Source organism: Monodelphis domestica, chromosome 1 (genome assembly GCF_027887165.1).
Source record: "Monodelphis domestica isolate mMonDom1 chromosome 1, mMonDom1.pri, whole genome shotgun sequence".
Classification (NCBI taxonomy): domain Eukaryota; kingdom Metazoa; phylum Chordata; class Mammalia; order Didelphimorphia; family Didelphidae; genus Monodelphis; species Monodelphis domestica.
Window position 1 is genome coordinate 707240596 of NC_077227.1, and position 15799 is coordinate 707256394.

Consider the following 15799-nt stretch of genomic DNA (forward strand, 5'->3'; position numbering starts at 1 on the left):
GAATTCCCATCTAATACTATATACAATTCCAAATCAAGGACATCAAAAATCCAAATCAAGGACATCAAAAATCTTTCTTGGTCTACTCTTCAACACAAACTCTAGCTATAACCTTCTAAGCACACTTAAAAAGGACTTCCTTATTACAAATTCCTACATGTTTATTCTATTGAACATACCCATCATGTAAAACTCTGCTCAAGTCCAGTAAACAATCAACAAACATTTACCAAGCCAACTACAGGGTGTCAAGCAATTTCTTCCACAGGAAGTCTGCTCCTTTCATTCCAGTCCAGTGATCCTTCCATTGCCAAGACTGCTTGATGTTGCCATCACTAGCCTGTACGCTGACTTGACAGAGATGCCTTTTACTGTTATTTAACGTTTGTCTCTAACTAAATAATATTCATGATAAAAAATCTTAAAGACCCAGTATGAAATGTTTTCAACAAATTGATAAAGCGAGGCAATGAAAACTTTCACAACTCAAATGGACTGTATTTCAACTCAATCTCCTAAATGCCTGATTCACTGTTGTATATATATATATATTTTTTTTAAATTGAGCAGATCTGAAACCAAATGTTGGAAATCATATTTTGCATACAATGGAAGGGACCCCAAAATATTATTTTAAAAAGCTAACAGAACAATCAATATTTTACAAATTTGCTCTTGCTAGCTACAATAGATACACATAGATTCTCTTCCTCAAAACATGCTAACTGGTTTCTTTCTTTGTGATACTTCTCATCTCCTAAACTAATAAAAAAATATAACAGCATATATAATTTTAGAAGCACTTAGAAAGCACAAATTTCAACAAAAACTAGCCAAAAGGCAACAAGCAAATATATGAAGGAGTAATAAGATAACAATTTGTTTCCAAATGCCTACACTTCACTGAAGACTGAAAACAAAAAATAAGTAAATATTAAATACCAACAAGAAGAATTTATTTTTAAACCCTAACCTTCTATCTTGGAATTAATGCTGGATATTGGGAAGGTAAGGGCTAGGCAATGGGGGTTAAGTGACTTGCCCAGAGTCACACAGCTAGGGAAGTGTCTGAGGCCAAATTTGAACCTAGGACCTCCTGTTTCTAGGCCTGGTTCTCAATCCACCAAGACACACAGCCGCACCAAGAATTTACTTTAACATCTAACTGGCCCCACTACCTTGTCTATTATATATTATGGGGCAAATTTTGAAATTGCAACAGGTTTTTACTATCTCTAAAGTGAAAAAAGAAATATCATTACGGTACTAATGGTGGTAATATGAAACAGCTTGTTTTGCCTATATTCCTGTTAAACACATCTTGTTTGGAAAATTGAAACCTCAAATTCATTAACATTTTCCTTCCCATTGTTCCTTCCAAAAATGAAGAATTCTTTTCAATTTATTGTCATTTGTTTGAAAATAGTGAGATGCCATGCACTGGAACTTTTCTCAAAACCAGAGCAGAATTGGTCAGTCAAGATAAAGCATCAGACAAAGCAGTCCCACTGCAAGGCTAACAAATTTATCACTTTTATCTGTAGTAAGAAGACTGCAGACAAGTAGTCATAAAATTATAACCAACTATATTACAAACTGAACAAAAATAATACTAAAATATGATCTGTCCTGTAAGATTTCTAAAAACAAATGTATAAAAGATATTATCTTAAACCGTTGATCCAACATGGCTAAAGGATAGAATAATTACTATTACTATTTTTATGAATTCCTACCTATTCTGAGAAGATAATCATAAGTCCTTTTTATCAGAAATAATCATTCCTGACAGAGGATTTAGATAATTGAACACACACAACAGGTCTTCTATCCACTCTTTTAAATATTCAGACAAATACTGTATGAAACTATAAGCTATTCATTGATACCCAAAAGCTAATTACCATCACTAAGAAAGTCCTGAATTCTACACTAATTAATTGTCTAGGACATAGGTTGAAACAATTTAAGGCTATCAACACACATAAAAAGGCATTTATTTACCTAAAATTTGTCATCAAGGCCCAAGAGAAACTTGTAAAAACAATATAGTATTTTCACAATCTCTGCAAACTAATGCAATGAACATAAAAAAATGAGGTGAAATCACAAAAAAATATTTACCGATTCCATAGTTGAAAGCAGTCTTTATCAGGATGTATATATTAAATCCAACACAAGTGGGTCACAAAACAGCTATGTGTAATTCTGAAACAAAAGAACAAAATTAATAAAAATATTTAATAAAAATAAATATTAATTTTTAATTCCACCCTTCAAAAGTAAAATCTCCCCTTCAGAACATAACATTCAAAGCAAAATATTTTGCTTTGAATGTTATGTTCTGAAGGGGAGATTCCAAGCTTCAGAGTTGGTGTTGCACCCAGTAAATCCCACATCCATCCCAGAGTATTACCAGCATGGTCATCCATTTCTACTTATAAACAATCCTCTGCAGATCCATCTCCCATACTTCTGGTACTCACTATGGATGTCTCTCTCCTCCCACATCCCAAAAGTAAGGGCACACCTTCCAGAATAATAGAGTGCTTGTCCAGTTAGGTTTTTTGTTGTTCGTTTGTTTGTTTTTAGGGGGGGCCCAAGCGCACAGTATCAAAGACAAATGATACTATAAGAAAAATACTTAATTACCATAAAAGCCAAATATTCTGATTTCAAGGAACATAAATCTATTATTTAAACTCAACACCTTTGGGGGGTGGGGGTGGGGCACAAAGGGTTGGATAAGGAAGAGAGGAGAATTAGTTAGGTGAGAAATATTCCAGGAAAAGTCACATCTAATGTAACAATAGGCAAGTTAGTGCATGTAAGAAATTACCTATAAGAATTATCTAAAGATAAGAATTCTTCATTTTGGACCCAAGTGTTAAGGTATTCAATTTCACTGTTTAATCAAGAGAAAGATACTGCCAGATAAAAGACTTTTTAAGATTGCCATCAAAAAGAATTTCTAGCTAATAGAAAGGAACTTTTTTACTGAAGAGTTGTATAATCTTTTTGGATTACTTAAGAGTAAATGAAGTCAAAGCTGTAATTAAAAAGCAACTATCATCCACACCCATTCATCCTTTCCCAACATTTGGCAGCCCTCCATCCTCAAATGCTTCTAAAGAAATAATCTAAGAGGGAACTTTGCAGTGGGAGGAGTTGTGTCAAGCATAGGATGCTGAATGGGACAAGCAGCACTAACAGGGTACTTTACAAACTTCTTCAACTTCTATTCATAATATTTAAGATAAATAACTATTTTCAAAACTAGGCAACAAAGACATTGCTGCTGAATCCATGGGTGCCAGAAAGATAGGGAGAGGGAGTAAAATCTTCCTCTAATTTCTAAGTTTACTAATTTCCAAATTTAAAGGCAACCAGTTGCTCAGTGGACAGAAAACACTGAGCCTGGAATGAGAAAGGCTTTCAATTTAATTCTAAACTAGCCTAAGCTAGCTGGCTGACCTAGGCAAGTCATTTAGTCTCAATTTGCCTCTGTTTCCTTCTCTGTAAAATGAGTATATAATAATAACCCCTCTCTTACATGGTTCTTCTGATACTCAAATATTTGTTATTTTTTAAAGTGCTTAACATACTACTTGGCACATGTGTGATAAAGGATGGAAAGGTTTACAATTTGCAAAACTGTACAAAACCTAGTGCAAACCTAGATTTGATTGACAGTGGCTGGGAGGCCTGAGTTGGAGGATTGGGGAAGACTCAATCTTTCCTCAACAGACTTTTTCTTCTGGTCTCCTGAGGAAGTCAAGAGGAAGGTCTGAAGAGGATTTTCCCTGTGTGGTACTGAGGAAGGATTCCTGTATCTAGCTGAGGGCAGCATTCAGTCTCACTTGGACATCAGGACTTGCTTGGACATCTAAACACAACAGATTCTGGATCTAACTGTTTTTTGGACCCCTGCTGAGTAAGATTTGGGAACTTGGTTAAGCTTTAGTTTAGTAACCTAGTTAGCATAGTGAGTTAGTTTTTAAAATAAGAAATAAGCATAAGTAAATCTCTACGTCCTTATTCCTTTCCCTTCCAAAACAATAAAGTAGATTTTTATATATTTTTTTCCTCTTGTGTTTCCCTTATTCAAAATCCTATCCTAAAAGTTGGCGAAGCCAGCTAGGTTAAGGATCTGTATATTGTATTTATTTCTTATATGATTGTATATTTCTCTGTGTACTTAGCTAGCTAGGAACTTAGGGGGTTACATAGAATTCTGAGGATTGGCTTCCTGAAGGGGTTACTGAATGAAGCCGCACCACAGACCCTGGCAGCCATCTTGGGGCAACCATCAAAAGAGGAAAAAAAAACTGTTTTGATTGTTTGAAATTTATTTGCGATATCTTTAGTTTATGTACAATATACATTGTTGCAATAATCTTACAATGGAAACTGGCATGTCTGTAGACATGTTTAGCAATGTACTGTTTCTGTTCTTCAATTATTTTCTGCATGTACCATATTTTGTATTTGTGATGTTCCCTAATTATTGTCATTATGTGTTTGCTATGAACTGTCTGAAACCCTTAATGGATGTTGAGCTATGTGACATTATGGCTTATGTATGTATCCCTGGCTGTAATCTGTGCCTGTGTGGTCTATAGTCTCGTGTCTCTATGTGCCTATGTGTTAAGCGTCTAAAATATCTGGTGACCTGGTTTAGAAAGGATGACATGAAGATGATGGTTATGCAAATGAAATTCCAACTTAATACCATCAAGCACTTAATAAATCTAAATATGACCCAAGGCTTTGCACAAGATACCAAGAAAATAAACAATAATGGGAAAAACTTAGACTAGATAAAGAGGAAGCAGCAGGAATAATTTCTTTGTGCCCACTTAGAGATATGCCAGTGGTAAAACAAAATGAAGTCCATAAAGTGAAAATACATAAGAGATTTTCCTCAGAAGACCTTGAGTCCATCAGGAAGACAAACCTAATAGGGTGATTAAGGAGATGCATAGGGCAATTGATTTGTATGATCCAGACTTCAATGATTTCGCCCTACTGATAAAGGAGTTCTTGACTAAGAGAGAAAGAACCAAATTTATTCAGGAGACTAGAACAGATCTGTTCTTGCAATCCTGGCCAGAGGATCTGAAGATAGATACATCTGAAGAGGGAGTTTATGAGATGTTAATAGAGGAAAGAGATGCAATTCTGGAGATAATGGGAAGATATACCAAAAGGCCCGATTTATGGTCAAAATTTGAGGCAATCAAACAGAAGGTCTCTGAAGCTCTTACAGTTTTCCTGGAAAAGATAACCAAGGCAGCTGAAGCTTTATTGGGAATGGATCCACTGGGAGAGAATTCAATTGCACATATTAAGAGGGTCTTTGTTAAAAATGCTGTCCCAAAGATTACACAGTTTTAAAAAACAAATTAGCCTGAGTGGGAGGAATTAGTTGGATCATCTATAGAGGAAGGCCACATATTTGATTACAGGAAAGAAATGATGACAGGGATACTATTGTTGAGGACTTAAGAGGAAATTGAAGGAAGTGGAATCAAAGGCTAGAGAGAGTAAAATCAAAGAAATAAATGCTGTTACTGTGTTAAGATCTGTACAGGCAAGGTATACTAATAATACTTATAAGCCAAATGAAAGGAGATCAGGCCCCAGACAGTGTTTTCTATGTGATCGCATTGGACACCTGTACAGAGACTGCCACTTTAGGAATCAGGTTAGGAGATAACTAAGGAATGGGTATAATAAAAACAATAACTGGAATAGTAGTAATATAATAATAATAGATGATTCGAATGTAAATAATAACAATAATCAAACTAGGTATACCAATTAATGTCAAAATGCCTTTTGCCAGAGACAACAAGCACCTGATTTAGATACTATGCAAACTTGGGTAAATGCTGGAGCAAGGTTGTAAAGGGTGACCAGAGTAAGAATATTGTCTTATGAAGGTTTCCCCAGTGAACACATTAGAATGAATCAAGGAATGAGTGTGATATAATTGCAAATGAGTTGAGGATAAATTAAAATAGGAGTAATGAAAATAAAATACATGGTGATACAAATGAATTAAATGAATCAAAGGAGGATATAGTTGGTGTAAATAATTGTACAGAGAAAGAACACTAATATAAATTTAATAAAAAAATCCTAATGAATGTGTAAGAGAAATTAATGAAGAATATAACCTAAATAATAATGAAATTATAAATGGGAACAATGATACTAAGATGGAGAATTTAAGGACAAACGAGAGTAATATAAAAGCTGATGATGCAAAATCCTGGGAAATATTTTTAAATAAGAATAAGCATAAGTAAATACCTTAGCCCTTATTCCTTTCCCTTCCAAAACAATAAAGTAGATTTTTGTTTTTTTCCTCTTGTGTTTCCCTTATCCAAAATCCTATCCTAACACATCGTAGATGTTAACTTTTTCTTCCCTTACCAAGGAAGGTAGCTGTGAAAAGCTGCCCACCCCCAACACCAAACAAGAATCAATAGAGTAGCATCTTTCTTTTAATTTAAGAGCCCAAATAAGTTTAGGAAGCTTCATCACATTGCTTTAAGTTACCCTCTAACCCCATACCCATCTCCTAAGTAATTGTGATTGATTGTGAAAGCTGATCAAAAGCAACAATGATTCTCCTATCTGGTCATGCCATAGCTCAAGGGGAACTAACCTCCAGAGCACCCTATTTATGTCATTCATTTATTTCTGCTACAGCAACAATGTTTTCTTGACCATCTCCTTAGGCTTCACATCTGTTGTTAGGTTCTATGGCAGAACATTGTTGTGATGCCTAAACACAGGATTGAGCATACAGTGTCTCTCACCACTTATTCGACTGACCGCCACACCTAGACAGAGGACCCTGAACCTTGAGAGAGCGCAGGTCTGGCTCTCTCAACATAGTCCTTTTCAACCTAACAACACCTTTCTCAATTTCTCTTAATGAACTGAACTTTATATATGTTGGGAATAGGATGGATAGGTTCTCACACAATATTCTCACATATCCCCTCTCCCCATGAACAAATTGTGGTATATGTTGGTGATGGAATACTATTGTGCTCAAAGGAATAATGATCTGGAGGAATTCCATGTGAACTGGAATGACTCCAGGAACTGAAGCAGAGTGAAAGGAGAAGAACCAGGAGAACATTGTACACTGTGGTACAATCAAATGTAATGGACTTCTCCATTAGAGGCAATGAAGTAAATGAAACTGAACAACCGGGTAGGATCTACAAGAAAGAACACTATCCACATTCATAGATAAAACTGTGGGAGTAGAAACACAGAAGAAAAACAATTGCTTGATTACATGGGTTGAAGGGATATGATTGGGGATATAGACTCTAAATGAACATCCCGGTGCAAACATCAACAACATGGAAATAAGTTCTGATCAAGGACACTTGTAATATCCAGTGGAATTGCGCATTGGCTACCGTAAGGGGCAGGGAGGAGAGGGAGGGAAAGAATATGATTCTTGTAACCAAGGAATAATGTTCTAAATGGACTAAATAAAATTTAAAAAATAAAAAAAAAGATGGGGTTTTAGCTGAAACTTAAAAAGGACAGGGAAGTCAATTCCACAAGAGGGACAGCCCAAAGGAAATGCCTAAAGTCAGGACATGCAGTATCTGGTGGTCCACAGAACATCAAGGAGGCCAGGGTCACCGAATGGAAAAGTCCATACTAGATGGGGAATAAGATAGACTGGAAAGGAGCCTACACTATGAAAAGTTTTCAATATCAAATACAGAATTTTCTTTCTGCATCCTAGAGGCAATAGGGAAACAATGGAATATGACATGAGAGGCAACATAGTTGGGCCTTGAGCTTTTAGTGTCTGAATAAAGAATGGATTGAAGTGGAGAGACCCACCAGCAGTAAAAGAAAAAGAAGCAGATGATGTAGAGAAGCCTTGTTTAAAAGAGGGCTGAGATTAATGAAAAAAAAATCCAAGCAAAGTTAAGGATAGAATACCCTCTTGTGAGAGAATTAGAAAGACTAACCTACAATGACGACACAGACATTGAAATGAGGTAACAAATTTGTAGTAAGATCCATTTAATGAAGCTGTTTGATCTCTTCTAGTCATGTTAGTCATCCAGGGTTTTTAAATCATCTCTGCCTCTTCTCATTTTCTGGTCTCTAAATACAACACAATCAAGAGCAGACAACCTTCCAAACTAAACTGTCCTTAATTACTAAGTTTAAAATATCAAATTCCATATTAAGTGTAAAAAGAATTCAAACTGATATGGGACAATCATAAGGAATTGGATCTAAACTAATAAAAGAATTAGCGCACTTACAAGTAAAAGGGGGGGGGGGGGAATATACTGAGAGGAAATATTTGCCTCTGGTCACTTTTATATATTGCAATTTACACCATTTCATTAACAGCATAGTCAGACAATAATTAATCCAATCTTGGAACATAATATCTGGTGTTTCTTGGGATTTAAATTTACCTGATCAACCAATTTAATAATCCTAATCAGAAAAATAATACTGATGAGGTTAGTTTGGCATGACTTTTTCTTTAAGAAGCCGTGCCAGCTCTTTGGGACTAACACTTCATTTTCTGCACATTTAAAACTCAATCCCTATTAATACATCCTAAACTTCTGCCAATAATCTAAGTTCAATTCATTAACCTCTAGTTTCTAGATTCCATTTTCTTCCCTTTTATCAGAGAAGGGCCTTTTCCAGGACGAATAGGTAGCAACATTCACTGACAGAAGCTCAGCAATCATACCTGACAGTTCTTTCAGTTAATAACAAAAAATACTTAACAAAAGCTTCCTGATTAATTGGTGCATCAACTGAAAAGCAACACAAAACAAAGTCAAAAAGAGGACCCAGCACAAGGAAATTGGACAGTGAAAGGTCAGTATTTAATGTAGTTTACCGCCAAAACCAAAACTGGCAGTGTTCATTCCAAATTATTTCTGCTCCAGATTTTCTTCATTTCTCCCACAGAGTAATCCCTCTAGAAAAACCTTCTGTAGGCATTGGCCCCAAATTGGTCTTTTAGTCAATTGGTCAATAGATATGTCGTACTATGTGCCAAGAATTGTGCTAAGCACTGAACACACAAAAAGAAATGAAAAGCTGTCCCTGACCTTGAGGAGCTAGCATAGTCTAATAGGGGAAACAAGCTCTATATAAGATAAATAATAAAAAGAGGGAAAACACTAGAATTAAGAGGGGTTGTAGGGCACAGCTGGGTGGCTCAGTGGATTGAAAGCCAGGCCCAGAAACAGGAGGTCTTGGGTTCAAATTTAGCCTCACAAACTTCCCAGCTCTACAACCCTGGACCACTTAAACCCCATTGCCTAGCCCTTACTAATCTTCTGCTTTAGAACCCAATACATAGCATTGATTCTAAGACAGAAAGTAAGAGTTGTTTGTTTGTTTTTTTAAAGAGGGGTTGGGAAAGCCTTCTAGTAGAAGATAGGAATTTAGTTCGATTTTAAAAGCGAGTAGACAGAGATGGAGAAGGGACATTCCAGAAATTTGCAACAGCCAGAGAAAACATCCAGACTGGAGAGATGAAGGTTCTTTGAAGGAATATAAATGTGAGCCAGTCAATGGAAATGAGACATTAAGTTTAGGAAAGGGAGAGTAGGCCCATTTGACTTAAATGTTGACTATACAAAGGAAAATGGTGCAAAATAAGGAGGAGGGAAGGGAAACACATCAGGTTATATTTTAAAACTACAGAGAGATCATCAGAAAGTTCAAAAGGAATGTGATAAGCAGGACAGTGTTGGCACAATTGCATTAAGTTCAATATACACTTTCTTTAAAACTTGGAAAAAGATCTATAAGATAACAGACAATCTTCTTTCTGTTCTTTGAATATAGAAATGTTGATGTTTGTTAACATCATTAAAAAGAGAGAAAATAGAGGAACAGGAGTTGTCCCAGGTAGTCATGTTATAGAGGGCTTTAAAATGTCAAGTAAGATTTTAAAACTTGAACTTATTTTCAACTATAAACATAAAATCAAGACATGTACTTGAGTCCACCAAATGAATTTTATCAAACCCCAACCCATTATAGACTGAATTGAAATTTTAATATATTGTATTTAAAGCTTTCATTATTTTTATTTTTTTTAAAAGCTGGGAGGACTGTATAATTGAAAATGTTACACTAAAAAAAGAATTACATTTCCCAGGAGCCCAATGACTTCCTGTCATTATGTATTTCATGAAGACAGAGAATAAATATCCAATGGCCAGTCCTACCTGCCTCTTCCTTTGGAATGCAGCCAGCGGTGATGGTGGTGAGTGAGGATTTTGAAAATGGCTAATTAGCCATGGGTACGTGGTCTTTATTTTGTATCCTCTTTATTCCTTGATTTTTCTAATGATGATTTAATAAATCCCTTAAAATACATTTTTTATTATTGAGATTTTCATTTTTACAGAACAGTTATAAACTAGAATCAGGATGGAATGGCATAAAGGGTCATCTATGAACACAATTTAAATACCCTGATAAAATAGCCTAAATTTCCAATTTCACCTTTTTTGGAGCATCTATTATATCAAAACTACATGAGTTTTCTTAGAAGTGGATAAAAAAAAATAAAAAAAATAAAAAAACCTTGTCCTATTAATGGAGTCTCTAGGACAATTCGGAATATTCAAGACCTGGTGAGCTTTCTACCATAACTCACTCCCTCCAGAAAAGACTCTATTTTGTAAAGAGGGAAAAGTAACACAAAAGGGAATGGATTTTTAATTCCTTTCTTCTCCAAGTACTTTCATGAGCAACTTTAAACACAAAGCATTTTAACATCGACATTCTTTTTTTTTAGAAATGTTTAGAAAGTTTAGAAATGTGTGGGAGAAGGGAACTAGGAAGAAAGGTTCAAAAGAGAATGGTAGATCCCAGCCAGGAGCAGCAGACAAACAACCAAGTAACAAGTCCAGATATTTTGGGGCCTCTGACCCTTGGACAATTTGACCAAATCCATAATGTCTACTCTAGCCTCATCTCCAGAAAACAGTAGCTGATAATTGTATGGTAAAAGCTTTGTATGTTATAAGCTCCAAATTTCATCATGCTGTGTATTTGAAAAAATGGAAGGCATATTTGTGGTGGTCCATAAATCACTACACAATATACCCCTTTCTCTCTGCCAAAGAAACAAATGGGACTAGAGTGGCATTAATTTTTAAAACTAGTAAAATAAGTTGAGTATAAAACACATTAGGTTCAACCAATCATGAAGAAAGTGATACTGAGATTGAAAATATGAAAAATGGACTTTCAATAAAGAAACTGGAAATCCTGAACTAAAGAACACATACATACAGATAAAAAGATCCAAGATTCCAAAAACACAATAGGCCTTAGAACTGAATAAGAAATATATTAAAAAGTAGTTTTAAAAATCTACCCAAAACAGAATCAAAGCTAAATAAATGAGATTCCAAATTAAATCAGGCATAACTAATCTGGAGCAGCATGCAACACTCTACCTGTCATAGTGTTACCATAGTGATACTAGCTATAGACAACTGCAGCTACTAACTGTGAAAAGCTGCCTATCCTCCACACTAACATGTATTTTGTTAAAAGCTTTTCAAAAATCATCTACAATCTTAGCCTTATATGACTCTAAGTCAAAGAAATCCTACTTTAAAAATAAAGCTTAATTAAATACTAGAAAAGAAGAATTCCAAAAAGCATACCCAAATTGGATAAAGTGCCAAGTAGGATATTTTCCATGAAGATTTAAACATTTTTTTAAAAATATGCCCAGCCACACCCTTACTTCCAAAAAAGCAATATATATTTAAAGTCTCCAACCTGTTATGTTTACATAGAATAAAAATTGGCTTAGGACTTTCATAGTAAGTTTATCATTATAATGGTAAGATAAAATACCTAATAAATTAAAATACCCTAACAAAGATAAAGAGCATAGAAGAGACACAGAGACAAGGAAAGCTCAAGTATATTTTCCCTTCTAAACCCTACCTTTAGCAATGCCTCCACAATGAACAAACTTTATAAAGCCCAGAGTAGCTATACTGCAGAGCACCGCATTCCTTATTAAGTCTTGACTACAGCAAGGATTTATGACAATATTCAAGTAAATTAATGTATAAAAAGGAACATTTTTATCCAGTGTAAGAATATAAATGAGATGATACCCAACAATAATTAAACATCTAACTCTTCCTTCTACCATGATAAAGAATAGTATTTAGCATTATTAAGCATCTAGTGAATGCCACAGTCTCTAACAACTGAGAAAACAAAGATAAAAACAAAAAACAACTGCTCTAAAAAACTCATTGTCTCTTCAGCAACACATAACTACATGCAAGATATGTCTAGCACAGTAATGGTGAACCTATGAAATAGATACCAAAAATGGCACACAGCATGCTCTCTGTGGACATGTGTGCTGCCCACCCCTACTCACCCCTCCAAATTCGTTACTAGAATGGCAGAGGGAATCAGGAGATGTTCCTTCCTCTTCTCCACCATGCCTGACAACATTTTTTCAAATCACCCACCCCTCTGCTCAGCAGCCCAATGGTAGTGCTTTCTCCCACCCCTGTGTGGGGGTAAAGGGGAGCCACAACAGGGCATGCCCAGCACTGGATGGAGGGTAGGGCACAGCATGTGGTCTCTAAAAGATTCACCATCACTGGTCCAGGGAACTATAAAGACAATGAGGGACAACAGTAAGGGAACCTGGGGAAAGGCCCTATCTAAGTAAATACAAACTAATTTCATGGGAGCAGTAGAACATATAAGTCAAGTAAAAAATTGTGATTTACACTAAGAAGTTATATAAAAAGCTTTTTTGTACAAGGAAAATTACAGATAGTTGCAAAATGTTATTCCATTATCAGATTTGACTAAACCATTAGCCTAGCCTCTTCTTAAATATGCAAGAGGGAAAAGACATGTCTTTCTATATTACTGGTCTCCATGCATATTCTCTTCAGGACTCAGCATACCTTCCTGCCTTCTGGGGACATAGAAACTTGAAGATTGACTGAAAGAGTCCAAAATATTTTGTTCTCTTAACCTTTCTCCTTCCCTGAACTGGAGTAGGAGAGAAAGTCTTACTTAAACTGCATACAGAGGTCTGTAAGTCTACTTAAACTGCATACAGAGTATAACCAAAAGCCAAGTTATATGGGACACTTTGATAAATGAGTTTTTTCATGAATAATTAATAAACTTTCTGCCCTCCCAATCTCAGTGATTCTGAAGCCAACAGACATCATTCTATTCCTACTCTCTATCCATCTATGTTGAGTTCTCCTATTCTCATCTCTCACAACCTATCCTCTAATACACTGACCTTATGTTGCACCCTAAAGCTACCTGCCCCTTTCACCTTGCTTTCTAGAATGCTTATTTTATAGATAATAAACACTATCATCTCAAATCCTTTCTTTTCATTTCCCATTTCTTCCATCTTTTTAGTCTTCACTAAGAACTGGTTCCTTCCATATGAAACAAACTCCTTGACCAATCTTATCAGCACTGGGTTGCACTTTTATGTTCTTGTGAATAAACTACTGAGGTCTCAAAAAGTTGAGGTCAAAAGTTCCAAATCAATCTTTGGGAGACTAGGATTTTAGGAAGCCCAAGAACTAAGGCAAGAAAAGAAATAACATCATTATTTTCAGTAACAACTAAAATTTCTCATTTCCTAATTATTTAATACTAGGGAAATTAGAATTTAAGAATACCTCAATGGAAGTACATTTCTTATTTTTTAATCTATAAAGCAAAGAAAAAAGAATACGATGAATATTTTTATTTCAAAATAAAATTATAATATTACTTGCATCATTGATGTTTCTAGTATTTCTAATATTAGAAAGAACATTCTGAGAAGAGGCCAATATTAACAAAGGGGATTACAATACCAAAAAAAAAAAAGATTTAAGAGCTCCTGATTGAAGAGAAATCATGAAAATCAGATCCTTTGACATATGATGTGAAAATTCCAAATCTAGTACTATATATGAACTTATCCATCTCTTTTCCTTACCTATAAAGGAGGGAATTGAATTGAATGGATTTTAAAGTCTTTTCTAAGTTTATATCTTATGTTATCTTATGTACACATTTTAAAATATCATTTAAAAATTTCATCATGCTTTTCACATATATATTCATAAACTCATTCTAATGCATCATTTATACTCATTTTATACTCTCCTAGAAGGAAAAAGGATGAAAAAGAATCTCCTATATAATAATTACCCAAAGATTTCCTGTATTGCCTCTTTTCATCAGTCCAATCCCAATTCATTTTAATTTTTTTATTTCTAGTACTGTTTTCTTTGCTATTCCCTGACAGCTTTTGAGTTCTCCATCCCTCTTCAATTATAGCATCTAAAAGTAAATAGAATATACAGTAGGTAGAGGAAGAGTAAGGAATTTATTCAGAAATGAATGATATAAAAATAATAATGCTGCTTTAAATATTTTAGTACATATACATCCTTTTTCCTTTGAATCTTTAGAATATAGATCTCATAATGAATACTGCTGGGTCAGAGATTACATTTACTTTTATGTTCATTTGGGCATGGTTAGATTGCCCTCCAGAATGGTTATTAGTTCATCCACAGCTCCACAAATAGTGTAATAACTGTCCCAATTTTCCCATATCCCCTGCAACATTTACTGTTTCACTTTTTTGTCATATTAGCCAATGTGACAGGCAGTATCTCAAAGTTGTTTTAATTTTCATTTTTCTAAACATTTTTCATATGACAATAGTTTTAATTTCTTCATTTGAGAACTACCTACCCATGACCTTTTACCACTGGCTTTTATTCTGATCAATTTCAGTCAGTTCTCTATATATTTGAGAAAAGACCAAAACGTTCTTTGCCACAACTAGTCTCAGATATCTTCCAGGAGTGCTGAGAGTAGATAAGTGACTTTAACAGGTAAGTAAGTTTCTCTGCTGCATGCAAAAAGCATGACATAGGAGAGAGAATAAACACAATGTTGTTTTTTCCAGCCAAATATTTAGCACCAATAAATAACCAACAAGACCTGCCTGAGGGCAACAATTCCACCACCCAAAATCCACTTCACAATAAAACCCTGTATTCTTTGGTTGCCTTGAATGAAAGGGGCTAATCAAAAGGCACCTCCCTGTCTAACAGGAAACTTAAGAAGTCAGGGGTAGTTTAAGGGGTGATTGGGGGGGATGACTGCTCTGAAAACAGCATTTCCAAGGGTTAATGGTGGCTTTCTTGCTTTTTAGCCCTGAAGATAACAACAAAACTGCTTCTGGTGTTGTACCGTAACCTCTAAGTAATGGAACGTAGGGAGAATGGACTAATACTTAGTCATCATGGAAAGATTATTTATTACTTTCCACATTTCACAATCCTATCTGCATGCTCCATGCTCACTTCATTAATAATAGGGCTCCTCCACTGGCTTTTCTTTAATCTAGTCCTAAGGATCCTTGATAGTTTTATATAGTTATTGATCCTTTGTTCCTTACCCAGGTATATATCAATCACCTTATCATCCTTTCTTTTCCTCATTTCATGTGTTCCTATTTAACTTTAATTCTAATTGTTTTCTGCTTACTTCTATGGAAATAACTTCATATTCTAATCTGACTTTCCAGGATCCTGTAATTCAACCCAATTTGGTATAAAATAAAATCAAGGGGATTTTTTTAGTTTATCTTTAAAACAAAAATGTAAGTTTACTGAATTTCAAGACTGGTCATTGTGAAAACTCCAACCTCTACTCACTTAATTCT

General features: G+C 35.0%; 1 protein-coding gene across 1 annotated transcript in view; it reads right to left on the reverse strand.

Annotated features, from left to right (window-relative positions):
• ANKRD11 (ankyrin repeat domain containing 11) overlaps nucleotides 1–2208 on the reverse strand; it is a 257700-nt gene extending 255492 nt beyond the window's left edge. The window contains exon 1 of the mRNA XM_007477320.3: nucleotides 2125–2208. The gene's annotated coding sequence lies outside the window, so the exon portion shown is untranslated. The remainder of the gene's footprint in view (nucleotides 1–2124) is intronic.
• Between the last annotated feature and the right edge of the window lie 13591 nt (nucleotides 2209–15799).